This window comes from Zosterops lateralis, assembly GCF_965231275.1.
Source record: "Zosterops lateralis genome assembly, chromosome: 21".
Taxonomy (NCBI): Eukaryota; Metazoa; Chordata; class Aves; order Passeriformes; family Zosteropidae; genus Zosterops; species Zosterops lateralis.
The window spans coordinates 2,386,775-2,411,981 of NC_139781.1; the positions used below are offsets into that span (position 1 = coordinate 2,386,775).

Below are 25,207 nucleotides of genomic sequence, written 5' to 3' on the forward strand. Positions count from 1 at the left end.
GTGCCCGCGCACCCCCGAGTGGACATCGGGCCCCGGGGCCGGGCGGGCCGGCTCCCCCCCGCGCCGCGCTTTCCCTGCGCGCTGCCTTGAAACACGAGATTTGCCCCCAGCCCCAGCCCCGGCCCGTGTGTCGTCACCGGCCGCCCGTCGCGCCCATTGGCTGCGCCAGCGCCGCTGCGGCGGCCCCGCGACGCGCGGGGCGGGCGGGCGCGCGCGCGGCGATTGGCGGCGCGGGGGGACGGGCCGCGCCCGGGGGGCGCTCGGCGGCGGCGGCGGGGCACGGGCGGGGCGGCGATGAGCGGCGGCGGCTCCAGGTAACCCCGGGCCGGGCGGGCGGAGAGCCACCGCGGCTCCAGGTAACCCCGGCCGCGCAGCAATGACCGACCGCAGCTCCAGGTAACCGCGGCCGGGGCGGTTCCAGATAACCGCGGCCGGGCCCTGCGGCCGCCGGCGAAGCGCGGTGCCCGTGGCCGCGTCCGCGGCGCCCCGTCTCCTCCCGACGATGGGAGGATGACGCCGCGGGCAGGGCAGGGCCGGGCTGCGCCGGTGCCCGGGTTGTCTCCGCGTCTCCGGGGCGCCGCTGCCGGCAGTGACACCTGTGCTGCCGGGCGGTCGGCGGGGGCCGGAGCCCGGTGTCCTGCGGGAAGGGTTGGCGGAGCCGCGGCTGAAGTTGTGTCAGCGCCGGCACTGGCCATGGACGCGGCCGCGGTGCGTGTGTTCCCCATCGCCCAACAATGCCGCCTCTGGGCTGCGCTTCTGCAGAGGAGTGAGAAATTCTGGGCTATAAATAACTCCGCCTTTTCCTTTTTTTTTTTTTTTTTTTCTCTCTCTCTCTTTTTTTTTTTTTTTTTTTTTTTTTTTTTTTTTTTTTTTTTTTTAATACTCGTTATTGGCAACGCACATCCGATTGACCTTGGCACCTGCCAGGTTTTTTCCCGAGATCCGTTCGTGGAAGGGTGGTCTCTGTGTGTGTGCATGGTGGTGGCTGATGCTCCAGCGGAGCTGGTCCCTGTGCCGGGCTGTCCCTTTGTCCCAGACTTGTACACCAGCCAGCCGGGGAAGTGCTCCGGCTGATGTCTGGCCGCTCCGGGCTCCCCTTCTCCGCCGGGGAGATGCACTCGGCACCAGTGGCCCCTTTTGCTGGTCATTGAGGCATTTTTCAGATCCGGTTTTCACCGATGCCAGAAAATGAGCTTCGCTTTAAATGCTGGGAGATATTTAACGCGTAAGGCTGAGGAGATTCAGGCGGGGGAAGCCATGGCTTCAAAGCGAGCAACATCTGAAAGAGATGGTGGGCCCTGGCCGGGGAGCGGGATTGTGTGGGGCCCTGCAGCCCCAGGGGCGTGGAGGGGCTGGGTTTTGCCTCTCCCCGCGGCCCTGTGTTAGCGGGGAGGGCACAGCCAGCAGTGCACAGCCCGGTTATCTGCCTGGAGACCTGGGCAGAGCCCCTGAAAGGCTCCGTGCCCCACCTGCCCGCATCCGGCACGGGGCTGCCCCAGAGGGGAGGGACACTGCTTTCTCTCGTCTTCCTGGGCACGGCCGGGGATCGGCGTGGGCTCTGCTGAGCCGCTCTGGGGCTGCCATGGACCGCCTCAGAGCGAGGAGGAGGAAGGGAAGGAGGACGGGCTGTGGGGAGGGCCGGGACCAGGCTGCTGCCTGCCCGACGGGGAGAGGAGTGATGAGACCGACCTCCCGGGCTCCTGTCGTGTGAATCCGCCTTCTGTGCCGCTGCCAGCGGGGAGGAGGGGGCTCGGGCACAGCTCCGGAGGAGGGAAGTGGAAGTGTGGCACATGGCTGCAGAGGAGCCTCGGGCTTCCAGTCACGGCTTACCCAGCGATGTGAGCAGAATGAGGAGTAAATTAGGGGTCAGGGGTAATGGGTTGTAGGTCTGTGGGTTGTAGGGATGTGGACTGGTGGGTTGTTCGAGGCTAAGGAGTGAAGGTTGCTGTGGCAGGTGATGTGCATGGAGGGGAAGGATTGCCCTGAGCCCGGTTTTCTATGGTGAGCATAGGCTGGTGATGCTTGTGGCTGTGTGCGGCTGCAATCCTTGAGTGTGGAACTGGGCAGAGGAGTTTTGGGGGCTGGTTGGCTTCATAGGTGGGGGCTGCAGGCAGCTGCCTCTGGCCTGCAGAGGAGGTTGTACTCTGAACCAAGATGTGCATGGACGGCATCTCTTCACTGAGTGATTCTGGATAACCAAAAGTAAGTCTCAGTAGCTCCTGTGAGCACTGAGCTCCTGTTACAGGATTAAGTTTCAGGCCCCATGGGCCACCACCTGCAGCAGGCACAGTTTGGGAGGCAGCTGTGGCAGCAGTGCTGCAGGAGGCAATGCCCAGAGTGGGCTGCTTTGGTTGTCACAGGCCCTGGGCTTGGGCCTCATTCACATCAGGGCTCTAACACAAGTGTGCTGGCTTTTTGTAGGGACTGATGGGGGCTTTGTGCCCGGTGACACTGTGTAGGAGGGTTTCCTAGAAGTTTTGAGCATTTGGTGAGCATTTACTGATGACTACAGGGAAGAGAACCTTACCTTTCCAGGTAGACTGTTAACAGGGCAATTTCCCTATAAGGGTCTGACCAAAATATGTGGGTGTTGGTGTCCAGGTTGTCCTGTGTGTCTTGAGCTGACTCACAAAAGTCTGGAGAAACAAAACTGGGCACAAGAAGTTGTCTTCCTCCAAGCCCCTGTATTTCTTTGCAGGTTTTGTACATACAGTTATAAGGATAGGTGAGACACATTCAGCTCTGCAACATATTGTTGGCCATAACAAACCTAGCTCTTGTGTTAGCCATCTCCTGGCCTGGCAGCATTTGCTCCTAGAGGGGAGCTGGTTTGTGGGATAGTCCCATTTTCAGTTTCTGTTCCCTTTGCCTGAAGCTTTCTTCTCTTTTCCTTTTAATACTTTAATTGTGACTGTGGATCCAAGCATCCCTGGAGCTGGCAGTGTTCTGGGATCAAAACCAGCTGGGAATCTGAAGGTCTTTCAGATCTGGCTACAACTCCTCCTTCATTTTAGCCATGTCTGCACAGAACTGGTCTTGGGGGGATGTTGCCAGATTTGGCTTGCACTGCTTCTCTGGTTGGACTCCCTGTGACTTTGGGACATGAACAGTGCTCTCACTTTGTGTCTCTCTGGTTTGAGTACTGATTTCTGTTCTTGCTGTGCTACACAGTGGGGAGGCAGGAGGCCACTGTCACCTTCCTCTCTCATTACCATCCTTAGCCCATGCCAAAGGTGCCTGAAGCTTTTCTTCAGGAACTTAATGAGGGAGGGCAGCGGTGGAAAGGGGAGAGAGGAGCATGAATTAACTTTCACCTGCAGAAATAAACTTTTTCATTCACCAGTGCTATTTTGTGTTTAGCTAGCATTTTCTCCCTGTAGCTCTAGTTTGCCTTTTACCTTTCAGACACAAATAGTTGAGCTTGTGTGTCTTCCTTTATGTTTGATTTGATTTTCCTCTTACTTGAAGAATGATGTTAGTTAGTGCTAATTAGTAGGTTTCACTGGGCTGGGGTCAGCCCAGGTAGAGACACTGATGTGAGTGTCTTATCTCAGACCTGCTGTTGCTGGTTGTCTCCTGCTCCTAGCAGTAATTTTATAATGGAAAAATATGACAAAAGTATCTGAGGTTTGCTAGTGGATAGTCTCAGTGCTTGGAGTTCTGGAGACTGTTTCCAGGTGAACATCAACAGCTGTGGTTCGTATGCAGTGGACAGCAAGTGTGTCACTGTGCTTTGTTGGAGACAGCCAAAGGACTTCTCATTTTCAATTGCACTGCTCCAGCTTAGCTCTGACAGTGAACTGGTTAAGAGTTGGCTTCCTGGGTTTTCTGAGATAGAGAACTGGACTGCAAGGTGGCACTCACTGCCTCAGGTGGTGTGGGATGTGGCAGGTTGGGTGCACCTTGCTCTGGGCAAGGACCGTGGCATCCACCCTGGCAGTCCTGCTGACAGGCATCCAGGGAGCCTGTGGTGTTGTTGATGCAGTCTCATGTCCCTCTCTTCTGGAGCTCCTGATCCAGGAAGCCCTGGGCAGGGGACAGACAGGCCCACAAGCACTCCAGGTCGTTGGCTTCTGGCTTGGGAGGATCTTTGTGTCAGCACATCCACCAGCTCTACCTGCAAGTCTGGCTCTTGGAGCACTGGGCTAGGTGCACTTCCAGGTACTCTGATGTCCTACCTTGTATCATTCCTTTCCAAGGCAGGCTTGGAAATCATGTCCCTCTTCAACAGAGGGATGTCCTGCTCAGTTAGGAAATCTCTGCTATGAATGTTGCTTTGTTTTGCTTTAAAGACTTACTGTTATGGCTGTGTGCATTAAGTATTCAAGAGTAAAATAGTGTTGTTATATATTCAGTGTGCTCATTTCCCAACATTAGCTTTATTGGTAGTTGCTTATCTAGTAGTCTACCGACAGATGTGACTGAGTCTTGAGTGATACAAAGCAAAGCACATCTCTGCCCTGGAGTCTTTGCTGCCAGTTCCAAAGTTGGAATAGTATTCAGTGCCTCCACATGCTGGGTTTGGGGCTCAGTGTGGTGCTCTGATACAGCTCTGTAAGGCTCATAAAGTTGGGGAATGACAAAGTTAAGGTTGGATACACATCCTTTGCTCTGCTCTGGTCATGTGTACTGTCATGTTGCCATCAGAAGCAATTTAAGACAATTTGGATCCAAAACATGCTCAAGGAGTCTTTGAGTAATTTCATGTTTCTTTATTGTCCTGATGACAAAAGTGTGCTTTCTCAGGGAATGGAAACAAAGATTTGGATGTGACCCTTTGACTTCTGAAAGTGAAACCTGGCACATGGACCACTGAGCTCTGTGCTGTGGTCCAGCTTGCTGCTGATGAGTGTGCTTCACTTTGCCACAACTCAGGGTACTGCAATGTCATTTTTGTCCAGCCATAGATCCCCATAAACCTGAAACAAACTGTCATTTCAACACTGCAGTACAGCACAGACTCCAGAGCCAAACCATTCTCATTTCCTTTCTAATCCTCAAGTGTTGAAAATGCTCTGGCACCTTAGCAGGCTTGATGTTGCTGTGCAGGGTGTATGCACAGTTGGGGGTGTATGTGAGGAGGGCAGTACTAAAACATTTCCTTGCCGTGTCACCCGAGCGGACTCATTTCTCCAGATAGCGCTGTTGAAGGGGTGCCCCCTTCCCCCCTCAGTCTCTGTCCAGTTGCTGGCATCAAAAAATCAGTTTCCTTTATTTAGAAAGGGCACTGGAAAGTACTTCTCTGCGTCTCTTGAGGGGAGTGAAAGGCCTAATGTTTTCCATTTTCTGTCTGCTACTTCTCTATTCCCTATTGTGAAGGAGAAAATCCTCCAGATCAGAAATTTTCTAGGCGCTTCCCTGCAGAGAGTCTTGATTCAACCTGCAGTGCCCAGATGCCAGCTCATATTTATCAGGTGCATCCAGCCACTCCTCAGATGAACCACAGGGCTGCTGGTGCATGGTAAACCCGAGAGGGAAAAACTGAAGGCACACAATTAAAATCCTGGGCATTTGCTAAAGCTGTTTTTAATGTCTCCTGCCCTCACAGGCAGAGGATTGTTGACTTGGATTTGGGATGCTCTTGATGTGTCACCAGAAAAGCTGTCATATGTGTGCTTGCAGAAATGGAGGCTTGGGAGATGCTTTTAATTGTGATTCTGCTCTGCACAACACAGATTGTCATGCTTAGAGCTCAGGTTTGTTTGTATCAGGGACAGACACTGATACCACAGCTCCTATTGGTGCATGAATATTTCAACAACTGAAGCGGTGCCTGCTCCAGAAAAGAGCTGCTTACATCCACGTTTGATCTCCTTAGCAAGCCTAGCTAGCTCAGGTTGGCATTTCCTACAGATGTGGTGCTCTCCTCATTCCAGAGAATTCAAGCTGGGAAGAAGTGAGATTTTTAGCAAAAAAAAGGACAAAACGAGACAGAATTTACTCCCTGATTTGTTGCTTTTTGAGGAAGGTGCCTTGCACTTTGTAGGATACATGGACCAGAAAGAGGCAGGGTAATATTTGGAAGTATCTAGAGTGGCAGTCTGTGGGGACAGTCTTGCCCTTTCATTTCTGCCTCACATCCTGTACCAGTAGTCTGGTAAACATAAACCCAAAATCAACCCATAATAGGACTGGATTTTGGGCAAGGGGAGGGAAAAGTTGTGCTCTTGTGTAATCCAACAGTCTCTAAAGCACAAGTTCTCATCAGACTGGTGTCTTTTGTTGGTGGGGTCATTAGGCAGAAGACACTTTGCCCTGGCTGCCCTGCAGTGCTGGTGAGGCATTGCCTTGTGATCCATGGAGCTGGCTGTGTCTGACTCCTCATTTTGCTGTGGAAAGGGCAGCTCAGGCTCCCTTCTGTGCTCACTGGAATTTTGAATGTTGGTTCAGAGAAGACAGTGAGCAGTAGGTGCATGTGTCTAGCATTTTTCTACACTCTGAGGATCTTGAAGCATATTTTCTGTGAAAACTATTTCAAAGATTTACAATAAATGCCTAAAAGTCAGGCCTAGAAGAAAAGCATAGATGTGTTAAGGCAGGGCCTGACTGCTCCAGGGGGGGCTGGGTGCCAGCTCCAGGGTGCTAGCTTGACTCATGTCAAACACACTGGAAACAAAAGGATGAAGTCAGATGCCCAAGGTCATCAGTAGGGTGCTGTCAGAGCAATGAAAGATAGCAGTTAGGAGTAAACATGATGGAAGTTTTGTGTCCTGAACTCACTGTGGGGAATCGTGGTGTTGGTGTGGCCAGGAACCTTGAAAACCTTGCCTGAATGGGTCCATGGCAACTAACAAGAACCATTTCCTTCCAGCTGTACCAGGGAGAGAAGAACCCTGGCACCCCTGAGGCCACAAGGCTCATTTGAAACACACAAAGTGAAGGAGGGACATGTTGGATGGAGAGTTGCTACTTGTGTTACGTTAGGTATTAAATACATCTGACACAGGGAGCTTGAGAAAAGGTCTGGATTCAGGATGTGCTTGTTGTTCTGTGAGTGCTGTGAGCACAAAGACAAGGCTCCCCAGCCCTTGCTCAACTGTCGCAGGCTGGTGCCAAGCCCAGTGTTTCTCCACAGGTGGCCACGGAACTCTGTGAGATTTGGAGTGGAAGGTGTTGGGGATCCCTGGGCACTGGGGATTTAAAGATGCTTTAGACCCTTGGCATTGCCTTTTGCTTATAAGTGTTTGGGAGGGGTGTCCTTGTATGCGTATATATCATATGCAAATAGATTTTGAGTTGTGTGTTTTGTCTGAATTTAGAAAAGGAGTGATTGGAAGAAAGAATCCTCCAGGAAATGCTGCTTTTGCAAGCACAGGCCTCTTGACTGTGATTTGTGGGGGAGGAAGGAGTGGGAATGAGGGGGAGGTTCACTGAGGTTTTCTTCTTTTCTTGTTGCGTTTTGGGAAAACTCCAGTCAAGGCCCACATACAGTCGGATGAATCAGCCTCCCTTTTGCCATAAGTAATTGGCAGCTCTAGCTGCAATGCAGTTTTGATGTGTGCCTAATACACTCTTCCTTAGTTAATTGAGAAGAAACACTGCAGTAGATGTATGATGTTGAGTTGGCCTTTGTGAGGAATCTTTGAGCTAATAGGGAGATGCTGTAGGCTGCTCCTTGAGAGGTTGGAATTTGCTGCAAATGATATTCCATACTCTAGTCTGCAGGCTGTCACTGCTGTTCATCAGCTATAGAAAATACATTTCCTGTCTCATACATGTGTGGAGAGCACTGTAAGTTGGCACACAGCACTGTTACTCAGTGCAGGGTTTCCTTGGAAGAGTCTGATTTTATAACAACTTCAACGGAATATTCATGCTCTTAGATGAGGGGCTGTTTTTGTGCTGACAAATAAAGCATTTTGGCCTTCTCATATTTCTGTAACAAAATGAAAATCACTTGTTTTCTAAAGCATCTGGTGCCAATTTAGACTCAGAGCTTTCTGTGTCTGCTCTACGATTTCCACTGGGCTTGGAAAACTTACCAGACAAGCTCAGCATTCACCACTGGAAGAATCTGGAGTAACTGGAGGGCTTTCTTGTCCTGGAAACAGGACATGGAGAAGTTGCCCTTGGCAGGCTAAGACTTGCCAAATGCCTTGTATTTCCTGTTGGAAGCCTATTTTTACATGGAAGAACTATATTCCTTTCACAACTTTAGTATCTGTTGGTAAATATTAGCTTTAATAACATGCGCTTCACTTTAGCAGTGCAGTGAAATAAGTGTGCTGTACTGGGGCAGTAGCATCAGTGTTCTTTTTCTGCTTTCAGTGGTAAATACTGTGCCTATATTTTTATTGCATTTGAAAAATCATTAGAAATAAGTCCCTTTGAGGAACCCATAGTCACAAATGTGATTATCTCAGCCTTGGAGTTTTAGTCATGGCCAAAGCTTCACTAAAAGTTGTCTAAAAAGAGAGAATAAGCCTGGCCTTGAATTATTCTTTCATGGGATTGCTTCATATGCAGGCAGCATTTGGCCTTCCTCCCTCCAGTTGTTCTGGAGTGGAAGAAAACAGGTACAAATGTAAAGTCTTCACAAGAGGCAGCTGAAACAGTTGGATCTGTAGCACTTTGCACGTGAAGTGAAACACAGAAATGGCTCTTTTTGCCATGTACCTTTGTAGGGTACAGAAAGGACTCTTGGATGTTTGAAGATACAAACACATGGAAAGCAGCATATCCTTTCCATGCATACTTAGCAGAGGAACACTCCTACTTGTTTGAGTCAATGTGTTCCATCTGTCTGTAGAGGGGTTGTAAGGAGGCCAGTTGGGCTGTGCTCTTTCTCTCTCCAGTTCACAGGATGAGTGTTTTATGTTTTCTTCAGCATAACTTTAAATGGACATTATCTTACCCTATATTGAAAGGGAACTGGTGTTTTTACAACTCAGGCTGATATATAACTAACCTTTTTCTTTCCTGAACAAGGTCATTACATCATGATGCAGTAATCCTGTCTGTGGGATAAACCATCCTCTCTCTGTGTCTCTGTGTTTTTATCTGTTTGTGTGCACAGTGGAGAGGAGACATGAGGGGAGAGAAAAAGTTTTGATTCTGGCCAGTTAAACTATGTTTAGAGAGAATAATATGTGGGTTGTGAGATGCAAAGGGCTTTTGTCTCAGAGCTATTGCTTTGATACTTTATCCACAAAGAGAAGCTCCACAGTCTCAAGTCAGAAGAGCCCGGGGATGAAATTACACCTTTGCCATGCTATGACAGGTTAAACTTTATGGAGATGCAGGTAGCAAATTATCCACAGACTGAATTGCAAAGGAGGGCTTTAAAATGGGCTTTTAAAAACCTGCTGGGGAGATTAGGTGATAAAAATATTTAGTTCTTGTGTCCCTCTCTTTGTCATAGTGCTCAAAGCAATCTGTGGAGGAAGGAGGGACAGTGTTGTTATCTTGGTCTCAGCCCAGAGGAACCTGAGGGATGGAGCAGTGGCAGTATGGGTGGAACAGGAGCCAGCAGCAGGACCCAGCCATCTTGCTGCCTGTCTCCTTCTCTGGCCATTAGACTAAGCTGCCTCCCTGCTTGTTGCAGTTTCTAATTTGTCTTGGATGTGTCTGTGTACTTTTTCCCAAGTCAGTTTATACCACGGTATGTCATTCATGGCTAGCCTGGGGTGTGCCCAGTGAGGTTTGGTTCATAACTATTTTTGATTCACTCACAAAGGGATTAGGTGACGTGGTTGCCTGGACAGCAGAGGCTGTATTTGGTGACCCAGTGGGTCTCTCCCAGTCCTGTGTAACCTGAGGTGATGCCATCTAAGCTGCAGCAAGATGCCAGTGATGTAATTTCAGACTGTCTAGCCTGAGCACCAGTGAAGGCAGGGAGGCTGCACATGTGTGAGGCAGGCTGAAGCAGAACATAGACAGGGTTTGATTCAAAATGAAACCAGGTAACTGAGCAAAGTAGAGAAGGTTGTATTAGTTATTGCCTCCATCTTTCACCTGCTCAGAGGGGAAATAGCCCATGCTTATTTTATTGAACAGCTCTGAGTCTGTTGCAGATTAAGACAAATAACTAAGTTGAGTCATCAGGTTGTAGTGTCTCAACAAACTACTTAAAAAGATGTCAGGCCCTCTCTGTGGGTGGATGCTAAAGTGGCAGAACCATCAGGGAAACATCTCTAGAATCACATGAAGACTTCGCTGCTAGCATCGTGCCACATTTATGGCAGTGACAGAGCACATGTCTTCCAGGCTGGAGGTGACAGACACCCATAGCTGTCAGCAGGACAGGACTATGATGGACCCCTTGCAGGTCTGCTGGCGTGGGCACAGGGCTGCACTCACATGCTCAGAGCAGACACGTGCATCACCTTGCCTGGAGTGCAGGCAGAGAGCTCAGATCAGGCTGTGCCCATCTGTGGAGACTCAGCTATGGCTGACAGTCCCTGCCCCAGTCAAAAGGGACACCAGTAATAACCTCTGTATCCTCAAGATAATATTTCTGTGCTTTGTACTTGTCTTTAATTTATTAAATCCCCAAATCCAAGAGTCTTCTTATGGAGATTACATGGCTGACAGTGTTTGCATCCATGTTTCATCTGTACTGAGTGTTGATGCAGGTAGGCTCTGTGTGTAGTTTGGTTCAGTGTCAGTGTTTTAATGGAGAAAGGGAGATTTCTAAGTTAGATTAATTGATTATGCTCTTTTATAATTTTCTGCTACTAGAAAAATTCTAGCAAATGAGTGTGTACTAATTTATTTGCATTATTGGTTTGTGTCTGTTGTATTCAGTGCAGGGTCTCAGTGTAGTGCAAATGAGAATGTTTGGACTCAATTCCAAGGAAATTATTATGTTTAAGACAAAACATGGCCAAAGCAGCACTTACCATTGACTGACTTTTCAGCAGCCTCTTGTTATGGTAGTTTTGACTTCTTTCCTCTGCCAGGGTAAATTTCAGAGCAGCATTGATTTTTGTTTCTTCATAGAACTTGTGATTTGCTGAGTTACAGGTGACAGCAGCTTTCCCCTGTCCTTAAAGGGGTCATTCTCCACATGTGTGTGTGTGTTTAAAAGCTGCAGAATCACATCTTAAAAGCCAAGTCCTCTAAACATGCTTAGCTGAGTGTAATACCTTTCCTTTTGCACTTAGTTTTAAAGCCAAATATTATAAAAACAACTGTCAGTGCTTTGATGTGGGTTCCTAGTTTTCTCATTGGTGCTATTAATATTGCATGCCCAGTTGCTCCATGGTGGGTGTCAGTGCTCTGTAACAGCACCATCTGTGAGAAAGGAGCTGCTTCCTGGCATGGAGTGAAATTTAGGCCAGCTGTGGATGCAGGAACCACATCTTAGAGACTCTTCCTCTGGGCTCTCCCTTCCCTGTGCTTTGCCTCAGCAGAATTTCTGGTACCCAGAATCCCACAGCCTGTGGAGCTGCATTTCTCTGTTGATGTCAGAGCCTCACATTCTGAAGAGAGAAGGTAGGGCCTGAATTTCTGCCCCCCTGTGCTGGTGGCATTGCAGAAGGCTGCTTCCCCTCGACTCAAGGGCTCACCCCTGCTCTTGTTCAGTTTGAGCAGCACTTGAGATCTCTCCTCCTGCACCCGTTCAGCACAAGTGGTGTTTTATGGCTCTGGTAAAACAAGTGAAAATGCAATTGCAACTCTGCCCTGATACTTCAGAGGAAGCCAGTTTTTCTGTGGTTTTTGTCTCGCATGTTGGGGAAAACATTATCTCTCTGGCCTTTAGCTTTAATTTCTAGGCATATAACCAGGTTAGAGAGAAGGGGAAAATAAACAAACTCTTAAGCAGCATCCCAGCTAAGCCTTAGATATAGAGGATGGGTGTTTTGCCCAATGTTGAATTGTTTTGCAGTTAAATTTCTGGGATCTGAATGGATTTTCAAGCCTGTATCAGAGCTCTCACAGAGAGGACCTGAAAGAGATTACTGTCAGCAAAAGAAATAGTCTGTCAGTACCATTAGTCCGAGTTAACTACTCTGGGACATCATGACACACCTTCTAGCTTAGAGGACAGTCCTTATGAAAAATAATGATTATTGGCCAAATTTTGCCTGCAATTATGTGGTCTGACCTCAACTTTTCATTTAATTTACAGAATTGAGGTTTATAAAATAGCTGTGTGAAATAACACATCAATTCTTATATTGATGTGACATCCTAGATAGCATTTGCAATCAGAACATGGTCTCAGGGTTTCTGCTGTTTTCCAGCACACATTCTTTCTTTCCATTGCTACCTTCAAAGTCTTTTCCCTCTCACAAGATTTCCTTTCTCCAGAGTTCTTGGGACAGGCATTTGTCAGATCACCCCAGGCATAGGCCAGTTACTCAGAAAAGGGCTTCAACCCTGGAGGTGCTTCCTTATAGACAGAGGAAAGATTACATGCTTCTGCTCTCTATGCAGCCTTTGGAAGAATGGAAACTTGTTTTTTTGAGGACAAACAAACCTGCAAGGACTTGGGAAGTGATTCATCTCCATTTACACAGTCTTCAATATCAGCTCGTCAGACTGGGATCGTATGTTGCACTTTATGATATAATGCCCCTGAATGTAAATTAGATCAAGACACTCTTACAGTTTGCAGCAGCCAAAGTTATATTAGTGCTGATGATAATTGCTGAAAGAGTATAATGATTACTCCAGATAATCATGGCTGAGTTCCATCAGAAACGCTGAAGACTCACCTTCTGATAAAGGGACCAGCTTTCAAGTGTTGTGAGACTTTGCTGAGCTGGGAATGGTGATAGCCCAGAAAACAGGCACAGATTCTGTCTTGGTGGCTTGTCAGATACTGGCCACATGGAAATGTTTTGTGGGGTCAGAAGATAGATTAGAACAGGGTTTATGCATTTTTTCCCTCAGATTTCTATGCCACAGAAGTCAGTGGAACCAGGCAGAGCCAAAGGGACAGAGCAGCTTTCCTCTTCAGCTCCCAAGTCGTCAGAGTCGTCACGTCTTACCTGACGTGAATCCTGTTTCAGACTTACAGGAATGCAGTCCCAAATCCTTCAGCAGCTCCCAGTTTTTTCATTACAGACACCAGAACCCCTGGTTAACTATTGCTGGGGTGATCTTGGGGGCCAGGACCTGAATGGTCTGTGGAAGCACCAGGAGCTGTCTCAGTCATGCAGGGTCACAGAATCAGAGAATGGCTTGGGTTGGAAAGGACTTTAAAGACCATCCAGTTCCAGCCTCCCTGCTATGGGACACCTTCCACTAGACCAGGTTGCTCAGGGTCCCATCCAGCCTGACCTTGAACAGTCCAGGGATGAGGCAGCCACAGCTTTTCTGGGCAGCCTGTGCCAGGGCCTCACTGCCCTCACAGTAAAAAATGTCTTCCTAACATCCAATCTAAGCCTGCTTTCTATCAGTTTGAAGCTGTTCTTTCTCCTCCTATGACTACATGTCCTTGTAAAACATCTCTCTCCAGCTCTCTTGTAGATACTTACTTAGACACTCTTGTAGATCTCTTATTTAGGTACTGGAAGGAAGTTCTGGACTTGTCAGAAAAATGGGAGCAGCCTAAATGTTTCACTTATAAATCTCCTGCTTTGAGTTGTGTAGACAGCCACTGTAAACATGCTTGTGCAAATTCTAGCCTTTGCCTTGATCCATTTTGTGCAACTGGATTGTCAAAGTAAGTAGTACTGGCTGCTGAAAGAGTTAGGATAGAGTTTGGATGTGTTGGCATTGCAGTTTAGATGATAATAAGTAATTTTCTAGGGAGAGTCTGGCCAGTGTGTTCCATGTTGTCAGCTGGGTGAAAGAGCTGAAGGAAAGGCTGATGAGTTCGGTAGATCCTGGTGGTCCTTTCCTCCCCTCTGGTGGGAGTTACCATCCTTAGAGCCAAGTTGCAAGAATGTCTGCCTCAGCATTTGTTGCTGTGGAGTAGGAAAGTCATCCGAAATCCCTTTGGTGGCACTTTAAGTCAAGTCAGCAGATGCTACACAGAAATAGTTTAGTACAGACACATCTTCCTATCTGCCAGCATCTCTGGGTGAACAGGAGCTTCTGGCAGAAGAACTGCTTCAAAGAGTCTCACGGGACACAGCGATGTCACACGGCTGCCTTTGCATATTAACAGTGTGTGGCCCCATGCCCATCTGCAGAGCTCTTTTAAAAGGTTCTAGGCCAAGATCATCCTTCACTTGTTATAACTTGCATGTTGTATTGGAGAAACTGATTTGCATTGAGTCCAGCATCACAGGTTCCTACAAGGGATAGATCCAAGTTGCCTGTGGCATGTATGTCAGATGGTCACGATAATAATGGGAAATAACAACCGTCCCTCGCCTTCTACCTTTTCTAAGCACTCACCAGTCATTAATGAATTAATAATCTGCACAGAATCCCTGGGAGGTGGCCAGCAGGTTGGTGTTTTGTTGGAGGGAGGTTGAGTGGAGATCTGACATCCTTGGACTCAGGAGAGCTCATCTTGTGATACACATCTGTGTATACACAGCACCACTCACAGGTGAGTGGACCCTGAACTCTCCCCGTTGTGAGGTAGGAAATGGTTTTGTCTTTGAGATCTCCCTGGAACCAGGATCTTTTAAAGCTTTTGAGAAAAGAAGAAATGCTGTTAACATTTCACAGAGGAGTGGAAAAAGCATTCTGGGGAATGTGAATCTCCCTTGCACTTACAGTGTTGGTGCCTGCCCTAAGCCCAGGTTTCCCAGCCCCAATTCTGTGCTTTCTTCAACTGCTCTCTAGGAGAATAGAAATGCTCTTCCCTCTCTGTTTTCTCCAGAGATACATCCTTCTGATGAAGCCTTCCCAAACACTGGCATATTCCCCTGAAAAGATTCTCTTTCAAGCCACTGACATGTAACTTGCTGAAAAATTCATGCCCAGTTCCTGTCAGAGACCTTGCCTTTCCCATGAGCGTGGCCTATGCCTGTCAGATGCCTTCAGGGAGGCAGAATCTGAAGCACAGGATCAGTCCCAGGTGACCAGGGATTTGTTACAGCATAATTGTAGCCACTGAAAAATGAGGGAATGGAGGCACATTGTAATTATGCAATTGGCCATAGTCCCCATGATAAGTCAGTTACAGAGCAGGAGAGAACATCTGATTCTTGGCATTTCCTCCTGTGCTCCTGCACAGGGAGGCAGGATGGGAAAAGTCCTTCTGATTTTTGGATTTGATTTGGGTACTGAAGGCTGTTTGAAAGGCCTTAGCTCCCATTAAGAAATTATGAGGATGTCATTAGTAGAATTAATTTTTTGAAAGAAATCAGCTACTAAGAGATGTAGCTGAAGGTTTGGGGACTGGGGGTCAGGGGCTGCAAACATGCAGAGGGGATGTGACCAATGCATGTAGCAGGAGAATATTCAATAAGGAATGCAACATGGGGCACTTGCTCCTAGACCTGTGGGCAAGTATTTAAATGTCAGAACATGAAGGTGAACATGAAGGTGAACATGTGCAGCAGTACACTAGGGCAAAAGATGATTTTGCTGTCATTGTTTCCAACTGACAGTGATTGCTGATCCCTGGAGTACAGAAGATGCTTTGTACAATTTAATTCAGAATATAGATTTGATGTCTTAGGTGCTGTGTGTACAGGGGGCAGAGCCAAGGCACTCCAGTTGAGTTTCTTAGCTGGGGACCTTAAAACTGCTGGTGGTGAATGCTGGGCTGCAAGAGGAGGAGTTTGGGATCTCCAGGTGTATATCAGGCACAGGTTGTTTGTTAATTTATATCATTTTTGCATCCACAGATTTATTAGGACAATTTGGAATAGTAATTTGATCTCTGTGCATTGATTTCCTGATTTGTAAGCCCTTTGCAGACTGTGCTCTGGCTGGCTCAGGTCAGCTGCATTCAGCCTCTGATGCTGAGAGTGAGCTCTGTGTGGCACAGGCTGTGTGTACAGTCTGCAGAGTCTGCCTGCAGTACCTTTTTTATTTGGGCTAAAAGGCTGAGACTTTCAGCAGTGGAAAAATTCTGGCCCTTGCTCTACAGAAAGTGTGTGATTTGTCTAATAAGAATTCACTGATTAATCCAGAAGTCCTTCGAGATTATTGGAATTAGGGATGGCTGTTACTGGCATTTATGGTGTCCAGGGATTTACTCAATTGTAGCTGGTGAAGGGCTTCATAAATCTGAAATAAATCACTCTTCAGATGCCCAGAATGTTAGAATTCTGTAAAAATATTTTTCTAGGCAATGGAAGAAAAATATTTTAAAACACGGGTAGTAACACAGGAACAAGATCTGCAAAATGTTGAATTTATTTAGGAGCTGTTGCAGGCTGAATAGAATCTGAAGATAGTGAAATAGTAATAAACCATGATGTGATGGCCCACATTTTCCAGCAGAGGCTCATTCCGTGTGCACCATCCTGTGTCACCCCAAATTAGACTCTCAGGTGCCAGGATGAGCTGGAGAAATGTGCCCACTGCTACAGCAGGACTTCCATGTGCCTGGCATGCCCAGAAAAGGGTACAGGGCTGCCCATTCTGTGCCACGGGCTTTGCCTCACCCTTGCTGTCCTCCCAGGGTTTGTGCATTTATTAGCTTGGCTTTGGCCCCTGTGGCAGGCAGCCTGGTGTTCAGCCTGCAGAGCCTGAGAGATGCCCTTGACTTCGGTGGGAGCAGAGGGATTGCAGCCCTTCTCATGGCCGGGCCAAGTGTGTCTGAGTCACAGAGAGGGCAAGCAGCCAGGGCTTTTCCTCACAAAGGCGAGGAAGCTGAATTCATTTAGTTCTTAAAGGAGTGTTTAGCCGCAGATTGGAAGGGCCCATAGAAATCTGATACAACATTACTGGAGTCTATTCAGATACTTCGGTGGAAATTGAATAAGACTTGAAATGTGCTAAAGTCTTGGCACTTTTAGCTGTAATGATGATGCTGATAAACAGAATTGAATTAAAGATAATAAAGGAGAGAGCTGTCTTCCATGTACTCTTACCTGATTTCTCTAGAATCTCTAGAAATGTCTGCATCTAGATTATTTCAGGCCTTGTTTTGTTTCCCTGTGGTATCATACTCTCTTTAATAAATAATTTGTGGTTCTTTGTGGCAATTTTTCTTTACTCCTGAAGGGAGGAGATCCAATTTCGTATCCCCTTTGGCTTTGAGGTGTGTAGTTGCAAACAGCTTCTACCGTGTCTCTTCTTAACATTTCCTCCTTTTCAGAGTTGTGCCTGCGCCCTGGCAGAAGTTTACTCGATGCAAGGTAAATATTTTCTCTCTTCTGGTACATCATGGTTTTATTATTTTATTTTGTTTCTGATAATAAATAAAAGGTGTTTCAGCGCAAGAAATTATTAATTTTGGAAAAACCGTTCATCTCTTAAAATTGAGTGGGTACTTTCATTCAAGTATAAAGACTAAACAAACAGGGTGGGTGGTCACTGCCTTTTCCTAGAGTCTGCTCTTAAATTTTCCTCTGAAATTTATCACAAGAGGGAAACAAAACTCTGAACATTTACAGTGGTGGATCCTTGGCTGGTTTTCCACTGTAGCTTTCTTTTGTCCTAGGCCTGTGTGTCTCAGCGTTGGGTGGAACTCGAATCTGCCAAGCAGTCCTAGCAAAGACTGGGGAGTGAGAGTGACTTTTTCTTGCTGTAACTTATTTCACTGGGGACAGGGGCACTCTAATGGTGCACGTTGTTGACACAAGTTCTGATGATGGTGCTGGCTGGTATATCTTGACATGTAGTCTTGCAAAGTGAAGGCAGTGATCTGGCCCAGCAAGGAGACAGCATTGCATTAGTGTTTGTGGCGCTCTGAAATCACTTGGAGTCTCCCATTACAATTAGGTGATAATTTGGTGTGTTAATCCACTGTCTTCCACTGGGACATGTGTGGATCATTCTGTGAAGTTGTCCTTTCTGCATGTCTTTGCTGCCATTAGTGACCACCAGGAAGGACTGAAGGCTGATGCTCTCGGAAGAACAGGGGCAATTATCCCTTGGAAGTACTGCATGGAGTTGTTTTCATGGTCCTTTCTCCTGGTTTGTGACCCAGACAGTGCTGATGACTAGTGAGGTGTGCATGGACATGTCACATTCCAGGGAATGTAGCTCATGGCTCCTTTTCTGTCTGAGTAGATGCACTTTGTGAGCTCTAAGGCATCAGCTGGTAAATGGAATGGGACACTGGCTTTCCATACTTGCTCTTCTTAGGTTTGGTGCTGAGGCACCTTGGTGTTGCTGTGAGCTGCTGGGTAGGACTTTGCTACCTCAGGGCTGAGCAGGGAAAAGCAGGCATCTGCCTAGGGCTGTAAATTAGGGAGGTGCTGACAAAATCAAGCCAGTAGCAGAGCAACTTCTTGTTCTATAGCAGCCTGTTAGAGTGGCTGAAGGGACGAGGGCTGATGTAGGTCTCCAGCTCAGGAGGAGCCTGTGGGGCTGTGCTGTGTCCCCTGTGGCTGCCTCCAGCCTTGCCCTGCTTAGGAGAGACAGAAGGATAATGAGCAGCCCTTGGGCTGGGGTGGGACCTGTGTCTGACAGGGTCCCTGCGGTGCCCCTGAGCCCACCCTGGGGTCCCTGCAGCGACCTCGAGCCCACCCTGGGGTCCCTGCAGCGACCTCGAGCCCACCCTGGGGTCCCTGAAGTGAACCCTGAGCCCACCCTGGGGTCCCTGCAGGGACCCTGAGCCACCTGCTGCTGCAGAGAAAACCCCTGAGGTGAAGGTGCTTGGCCCTGAGCACTGCAGTGTGTCCTGGAGGCCTCAGATGTTCCCAGACTGAAGAGTCTGCAGAGCTGCTACAGCTCAAAGATGCTCATCACATTTTTGGCTCCAAGAATTTCTTTAAAGGCCCCAGAGGTAAATTCAGGGCCAGGAATTAACCTCATTGAGAATAAGTTCACTCAGTGATGATAGATCTTAGTCTTTGTGGCCTGTAATTTAGTGTGGCTTTTAATTGGTTTAGTGTATTCTGTGGTCTTCTGTTTCTGTTACAGTTTTTTAATCAAAATCTCTTTTTTTAAGGCCTTGCTGGGACATCAGTTTCTACAAAAATGATAATATTTCTTTATCAAATGTATTTATCATTTCATGTTTGCACAGTCCTGCTGCCAAGTAGTGGATGGAAATGACTGTCAGCTTTTGTCAAGCTAAAGCGATAATACTTCTGATTTTGTGAGGGTTTTTTTATCAACAGCTTGTATTTGCTCACTGATCTCAGAACATTTTTTTAAATTCTACATCTTCAGTATTCAGTGGCATTTCTCCCATCTAAGATTGCCTCTTATCACTGCAGCTGGCTCTACAATCCAGCTGGAATCAGATTCCTCTTTGATTTAATGGCAGAGCAGCAAACGTAGTTGTAGAATGGCTGGCAGCATCTTGTGCAGAGCCTGACTATTGAGAGTGTGCTGGGGTTCTGTTGCAGAGATCCTTCTTTCTACAGGATCATCCTCAGGCACTGCATTCACTGTTGTTATTCACGTTCTGGAGAAACCGCATTGTGAAGTTTCCTCTGTGTGTTTACCCCATTGCTCTGAGCTGAGCCTTGCTCTTTTTGCATCTCTCTGTGTGCTGTGCTCTGGATTTTCAGGCAGCCTGTGCCTGTGCCCTGGGTTCCTTTGATCACATCCTTACTCAGTGCAAACGCTCATGCTGTCACTCTCAGGGTCTGTCACTGCTGTGTTCACTGCATGGTCCAGTGGCTGGGCTGTATTTCCCTGCAGCCAGATCAGGCTCCCATCTCACCTGTGCCTGTGTAGTTCACTTCACTGGGGGACCTCTGGTATCCCTTCAGTCACACACAGACATGGCAACACAGCTTTGTCACCAGAGCATTTAATCTTGGCTTCATGATTTTGCCTAAACAATAGTGACTTTAGGCAGGTTCATTTTGTCTGAGATCAGACAATATGTCAGCTGTTCTGGGTTGGGTTTTTTTTAGATACTGACCCTGGCAACAGTGTCTTGCTCATTTCTCATCATATTCTGCCACTTAGTAAAATTATTTTACCTCCAGTTTTCTCGTCTTTTCCTTCTCAAGGACAGATAAGTGTAAAGGCTCTGTTCTCCCTTCTGTTGACCTTTTATTCCTAGCACTCCAGCATTTCCAGAGGTTTGGTATCCCCCCAGTACTTCTGTTTTCTCAGCTCATTGGAGGTATTTTGTTGTTCTTTTTCTTTTCTTCACTTGCTGTCCAGTGTTGACACTATATTGCATGTACTGTGTGCTGACTAACAACATGGCTACTGTCAGGTTTCTGAAACTAACCTGGCTCTTTATTAGGTTCTTTAAAATCTGATAGATGAGGCAAAACAGGTAAGAAGCAACCTCTTACCTACATCAACAGCAAGGGAAAGAGCCAAGTTCCTCACAGAAGCAGAAAGAACACACAAAGACAGTGAGTAACTTGTCTGAGGTTACTTGTGAAGTCTGTGGCAGGTGTCCCATGCTTGTACCCTCAGCACATGGCTCTGCCTATCAATATGTTCTGCAAGGAAACAAAACAAGAGGCAGATCCCTGCTCCTCTCCCTGGTGAAAACCAGCTCCAGGCCCTGGTCTGTCATGGGGCAGAGCTGAGAGTGCTGTGAGCCTGGAGGCTGGCAGTGTATCCCATTTCCCATTGCTTCTGCTGGTACTTCTGGAATGGGGTCTGGAAAGGAATATGCCTGTGCTTTTTACTGTGCATGTGGGCACCTGGTAGCCAGGTACCCATTTGAGGAGGCAGCTTTTGCTGAGGAGCAGCAGATTGTGCTCATGGAAATGCACTTTACAGTTCCAAAAATCAGCTGGAGGTTGTCCATACTGACCTGTTGGAGGTTCCAGCTGTGGTTCCATGTGAAGCAAGCATTGAGAGCTCTCCTCCTGTGTGTGCTCACAGCTGGAGGGCCATGGGCTGTCTGTGCCTTGGTGCCGTGTCACTGCAGCTGGATGGTCCTCACTGGTGTGTCAGTGCCCTCACACAGGCTCAGCAGGCTGTGTGTCCCTGCTGGCACCTGTGCCTAGGACAGCAGTGCACCTCCAGGCCCTTTGCCTTTGTTTGTATTGACTGAGGAATAAAGACAGGTAGAGGAGCTGCTGAGGTTTTCTTCTCTCCTTGGGCAACTTCTCTCCTTGGGTGCTGCTTCTCTGATGTCCTCCCTCTTTCTCAGCCTGCTTTTCTTCTAGAACATGTAACAATGCAGCTCTCATTTCGTGCCTCATAAAATCCTCAATTAATGTACTTCAGTTTTCTTTAAAACCTGAAGTTGTAAATGCTAAGTAGGGGTGTCGGACAGTAGTAGACTTCAGCTAGCAGCAGAGTAAATGTTGATAGACTCTTTTAAGAACAAGTTTCTTTGCAAAGCTTTTATGCCATAAATCTGATGTGTGTGTGCCACAACGAATCTATTTTACGTCTTGTTGTTGTCCTCTTTCCTCTTCCCTCGCTCTTTTATTTGTTTACTTGTTCCTGTGCATTTCGATGGTTTCTTATTTTTGGTGCCACCTTTGACCTGATACAAGATTGCATTAGTGTCAGCTGCTGCTCTGGGAGTTGGTACTTTTGTAGGGATTTGCAGTAGGATCTAAGGCTGCTTTAGAAGCACTGAGCAGTGGATGCAGTTCCCTTTTGCAGGAGCTGCTGCAGATGGCTTCACACAGTTTGGACAGAGATCTTGTGATAAGAGTACCCTGATGTGTTGGGAATGGAAATGTCTTGGCTCTTGTCTGCTTATTTAAAAAACTTTGTGTCGTTTTGCACCAGTGACTTGGAAAAGTGCTCCCGGATTCTGCAGACGAGGTATATCTGGTTCTACAGAGAAGTTGAGTGGTTTGTCCTAGCAAAGATTTGCAGGAAACAGGGATGAATCCCAGAAGTGTGAATCCGTGCTGGTTGCTCTAACTAGGATTTGTAGCATGTGCAGTTTCCAAAACCAGAATAGTCCCTGCTGGCTCAAGTGTTCTCCCATACAGGGACTGAGGCTGAGGTGTCCTGGATGCCACCACCCTTGGGGGCTTTGTGTCCCCTTCCAAGTCTGGTGTCCTTACCTTGGTGGTTGCAGACTCTCTGCAGGAGGCTATGGACAAGTATCTAATATAACAAGTAATATATCAAATATATCAATCTAATATAACAAGTATCTAATGAGGAACTGTGAGAAGATCCCCAAACACCTTAGTTTTTAATTTAGGTCATAGGAGGACAGTGAACTGTTTTCCTCTTGTAATGTGAAGTCAGGCAGGAAGGAATCTCCACTGCTCCACTACTCTGGAGCAGAAGATTATTTTTTGAGCAATGAAGCGTTAAATGCTGAATCCCCGTTTAAGCAGTTTAAAAATATCATACCATTGTGGTAGCTGAGAAAACAACAGATTTTGTGTTGTAGCTCTTGTTTTGCTTTCTGCACATAGGTGTCATTTCTTCCCTGACCTATTTAAGAATACCATTTGTACATTTGTTCTCCTAATCTTCCCATCCTGCTGCTCTGAAGCCAAGGTCTTGCTGGCAACTGGAAATGAGTAAGTGCATACAACAACTGCTCCATTTCCCCCCTGTGCCTGCTCCATATCCATGATACCCCCAAGGTAGAGAGGCCATTATGCACAATAGGATCACTAACGTAGCAGGTGAATATTAGATATATGAAGTTAGTCAGCTGTAAATAAAAGCCCTGGCAAAGAATAAAAGGCAAAACGTTGTCCCTGAGGAAGTAAATGGGGATATGATGCCTTCTTGCCCTAGTGTCCTAAAGATTTGATGCAAGATATAAACCATGTTCACCTCCCACATGAAAGGCACATGGCAGCCTGGGCTTTGCCCTTTCCTTCCTTGGCAGTAGGAGCTGTGCCCTTCCAAACAAACCTTAATGCCTTGAGAAGATTGGTACAGCAAATCTAGTGTGGTGTTGGTCTTTGTGTCTCTGCTTGTGGGATTTGGAAGTTTCAGGTCCATCCCTTGTTATCCTTATTAGGGGTCTTTATATCCAGAGGATTCCCTATTCTTAATTTTTGCTTCTTGCAGTGTGGTTGTCTCCCAGCTTTGCCTGGCAGTCGTGGGGTGGCCTTGAGTTCAGTCTTTTACATGTCAGATTCATCCTCTGGTACAGGGGTTTAGTGTTGTTTCTCAGCTAAGGATTGCAAAGGCAAAATGAGCTAAAAGGTGACTAGAAGGTGCTAGAAATGGTACCTATCTACAAGTTTAAATTATTCCATTATTTTGCTGCTTCCTTTTCTCTTCCAGAACTCCATGGTGATTGTTGGCTTGGCCTGTATGTGTCTGCTGAGCCATGGGCCAGTGGTTTGTCAGCATGGAGTTATAGTCAGGACAGGCCACCTTCTCTCTTGTTGCCTTCCTGGAGAGCTGCACATCTTGAAGCAGAACCAGCCCCTGCCCTGCCTGTGGGGACCATGGCAGGGAAAAGGGCCATGGCTGTGTCTCTCTGAGCACTGTCAGTGTGGGCTGCAGTGGTGCCAGCCTGGGGGCTCAGTGAGTTGTGTTTATCGTGGCACACCTTCTGGGAGTGTGTCAAGCACAGAACAAACTGTGGAAAAGCAGAGAAAGCAACAACACCTGCAGAGAAACCAGAGAAAACTGGTCCCTTATTCTTTTTTATCCTTCCTTCTTCTTCCAAACTTTGATTTAAAAAAAAAAAAAATTAAGCAAAATGAAAACCATAATAGGCAAGATGCCTAGTGGTTAATTAAAAGCAGCCTTAGTGCACCAGCTGGAGTTCAGTAGGAGTTTAGGGTGCCCAAAAATATGAACTAAAGGACTTTTTTATATATCTCATTTTTATTATGGAAGCCCAAGCAAGAAGAGGCTTCCTTTTGATACAGTTTACAAGGTAAGAGAGACAATAGTGATGGGAGCAAGCTGACAAAGCCTCTGACTGCTTTGCCCTGGTTGCTGATTTTTAGCCTGGCTGTAGCTGTGCATCAAAACTTTGCTTGAGAATGGCCAAATTCAAGCTCCTGTGCTGTGCTGGTGGTTTGTAGTGCTGTCAGCCTTTCCTCTGCTGCTGCAGGACAGGCAGTGTGAATAAAATGTGAAGTGTCTGTCTTGGGATGCTCTGGGTCCATTTTGAGATGATTCTCTGAGGTTGATGGATGAGTGTCACTCTGCTGAGGGTAGACAGAGCCCACTGTGTGGTGGTCCTGTGCATGGAACTGCACATTCTGAAGCTGTGTTGACAGAAGAAAGCAGAGTATTCCTGACAGCATAAAGTGATGACACGGCCCTTATGTGGTTCCTGATACATCATTGTAAGGGAGCTTTGTGTCTCCTGCAGAAAGGGACACACAGGATGTTTAAGAGGAAACATTTGCATTGATGCAATACCACGGTGTGATTTTTCCTGCCCATTTCTCACATATAGGTGGAGCATGTGGGACAGCCTGCTGCCTTACTAGGCTAATGTAGATTAACCTTCAATGTGCCTTTACCAGAGAACATGAGAGAAGGGATGAAGTTTCTGTGCTGAGTTGCAACAGTTGGGATCTTTGAATGAAATGAGTCTGCTTCCCCCCCTTATTAATATGAGTATTGTTCTAACTCTGGCAGATCAGTAATTCAAGGTGCTATTGCAGTCTTGACTGTTTCCAGGAGCAGGCCCAAATTTGGGTTTCCTGGACCACTTTGGGGCTTTGATCAACTAAATGTGCCACAAGTTCAGTTTGAACTTGCCAAAGATCCAGCAAAGATCCAGAGCCTTCCCGGGGCAGAGGATTGCTGCCCTTCAGGTGGGTTGGAATCAGAGTGATCCATTTTATTTATCTGTGGCTTGCAGTAAGGGCTGGCATCTCATACCTGATGTTGGACAGTGCTTCAGGATGAGCTCCAAGTTGCTGATTCAAATTAGAACTCAACATGTTTGTCTTGGTTGTTTTTAATCTGAATTAAGGTAATGAAATTTTTATTGAAGGTGTCTCTGTTAAGTAGCTTTTCTTTGTTTACATTTGAGTCCTCCTAGAGAACAAAAGTGAACCTGAGGCCTAAGCTCTGAACTAGGAATAATAATGTCCATATGGAAGATTATTTCAGTCTTATCTGCAGTGGTTTAAATCCGCAATTCATTTCACGCAGTCTCTTTTATGTGTAGACAAGGGCAAAGGATGCAATCCTGCGGAATGTGGGATATTTGAGAGAGGCAGTTGATTTTGAGACATCTTTTCCAGCTTTGTGGAGCCCTTCAGCTGTGTAAATAAAAAGCAAAACAGGGAGTGGGGTTTTTTTTGTTTTCCTCTTGCATATAAATGCCTTTTCTAGGTGTTTCTTCATAGTTTCTTACCTATCCCAGAGAAGTGTTTCCCACTACATTAAAAAAATAAAA

General features: G+C 47.0%; 1 protein-coding gene across 3 annotated transcripts in view; it reads left to right on the forward strand.

Moving 5' to 3' along the window:
- The first annotated feature begins 273 nt into the window (after positions 1-273).
- Positions 274-25,207, forward strand: part of PAK3 (p21 (RAC1) activated kinase 3) — a 64,372-nt gene continuing 39,438 nt past the window's right edge. For 2 of the 3 annotated variants that reach the window (XR_014591504.1, XM_083876452.1), the window contains exon 1: positions 274-314. The gene's annotated coding sequence lies outside the window, so the exon portion shown is untranslated. Of the gene's footprint in view, positions 397-25,207 lie in introns of all 3 variants that reach the window. The other variant, XM_083876453.1, reaches the window with a different exon arrangement.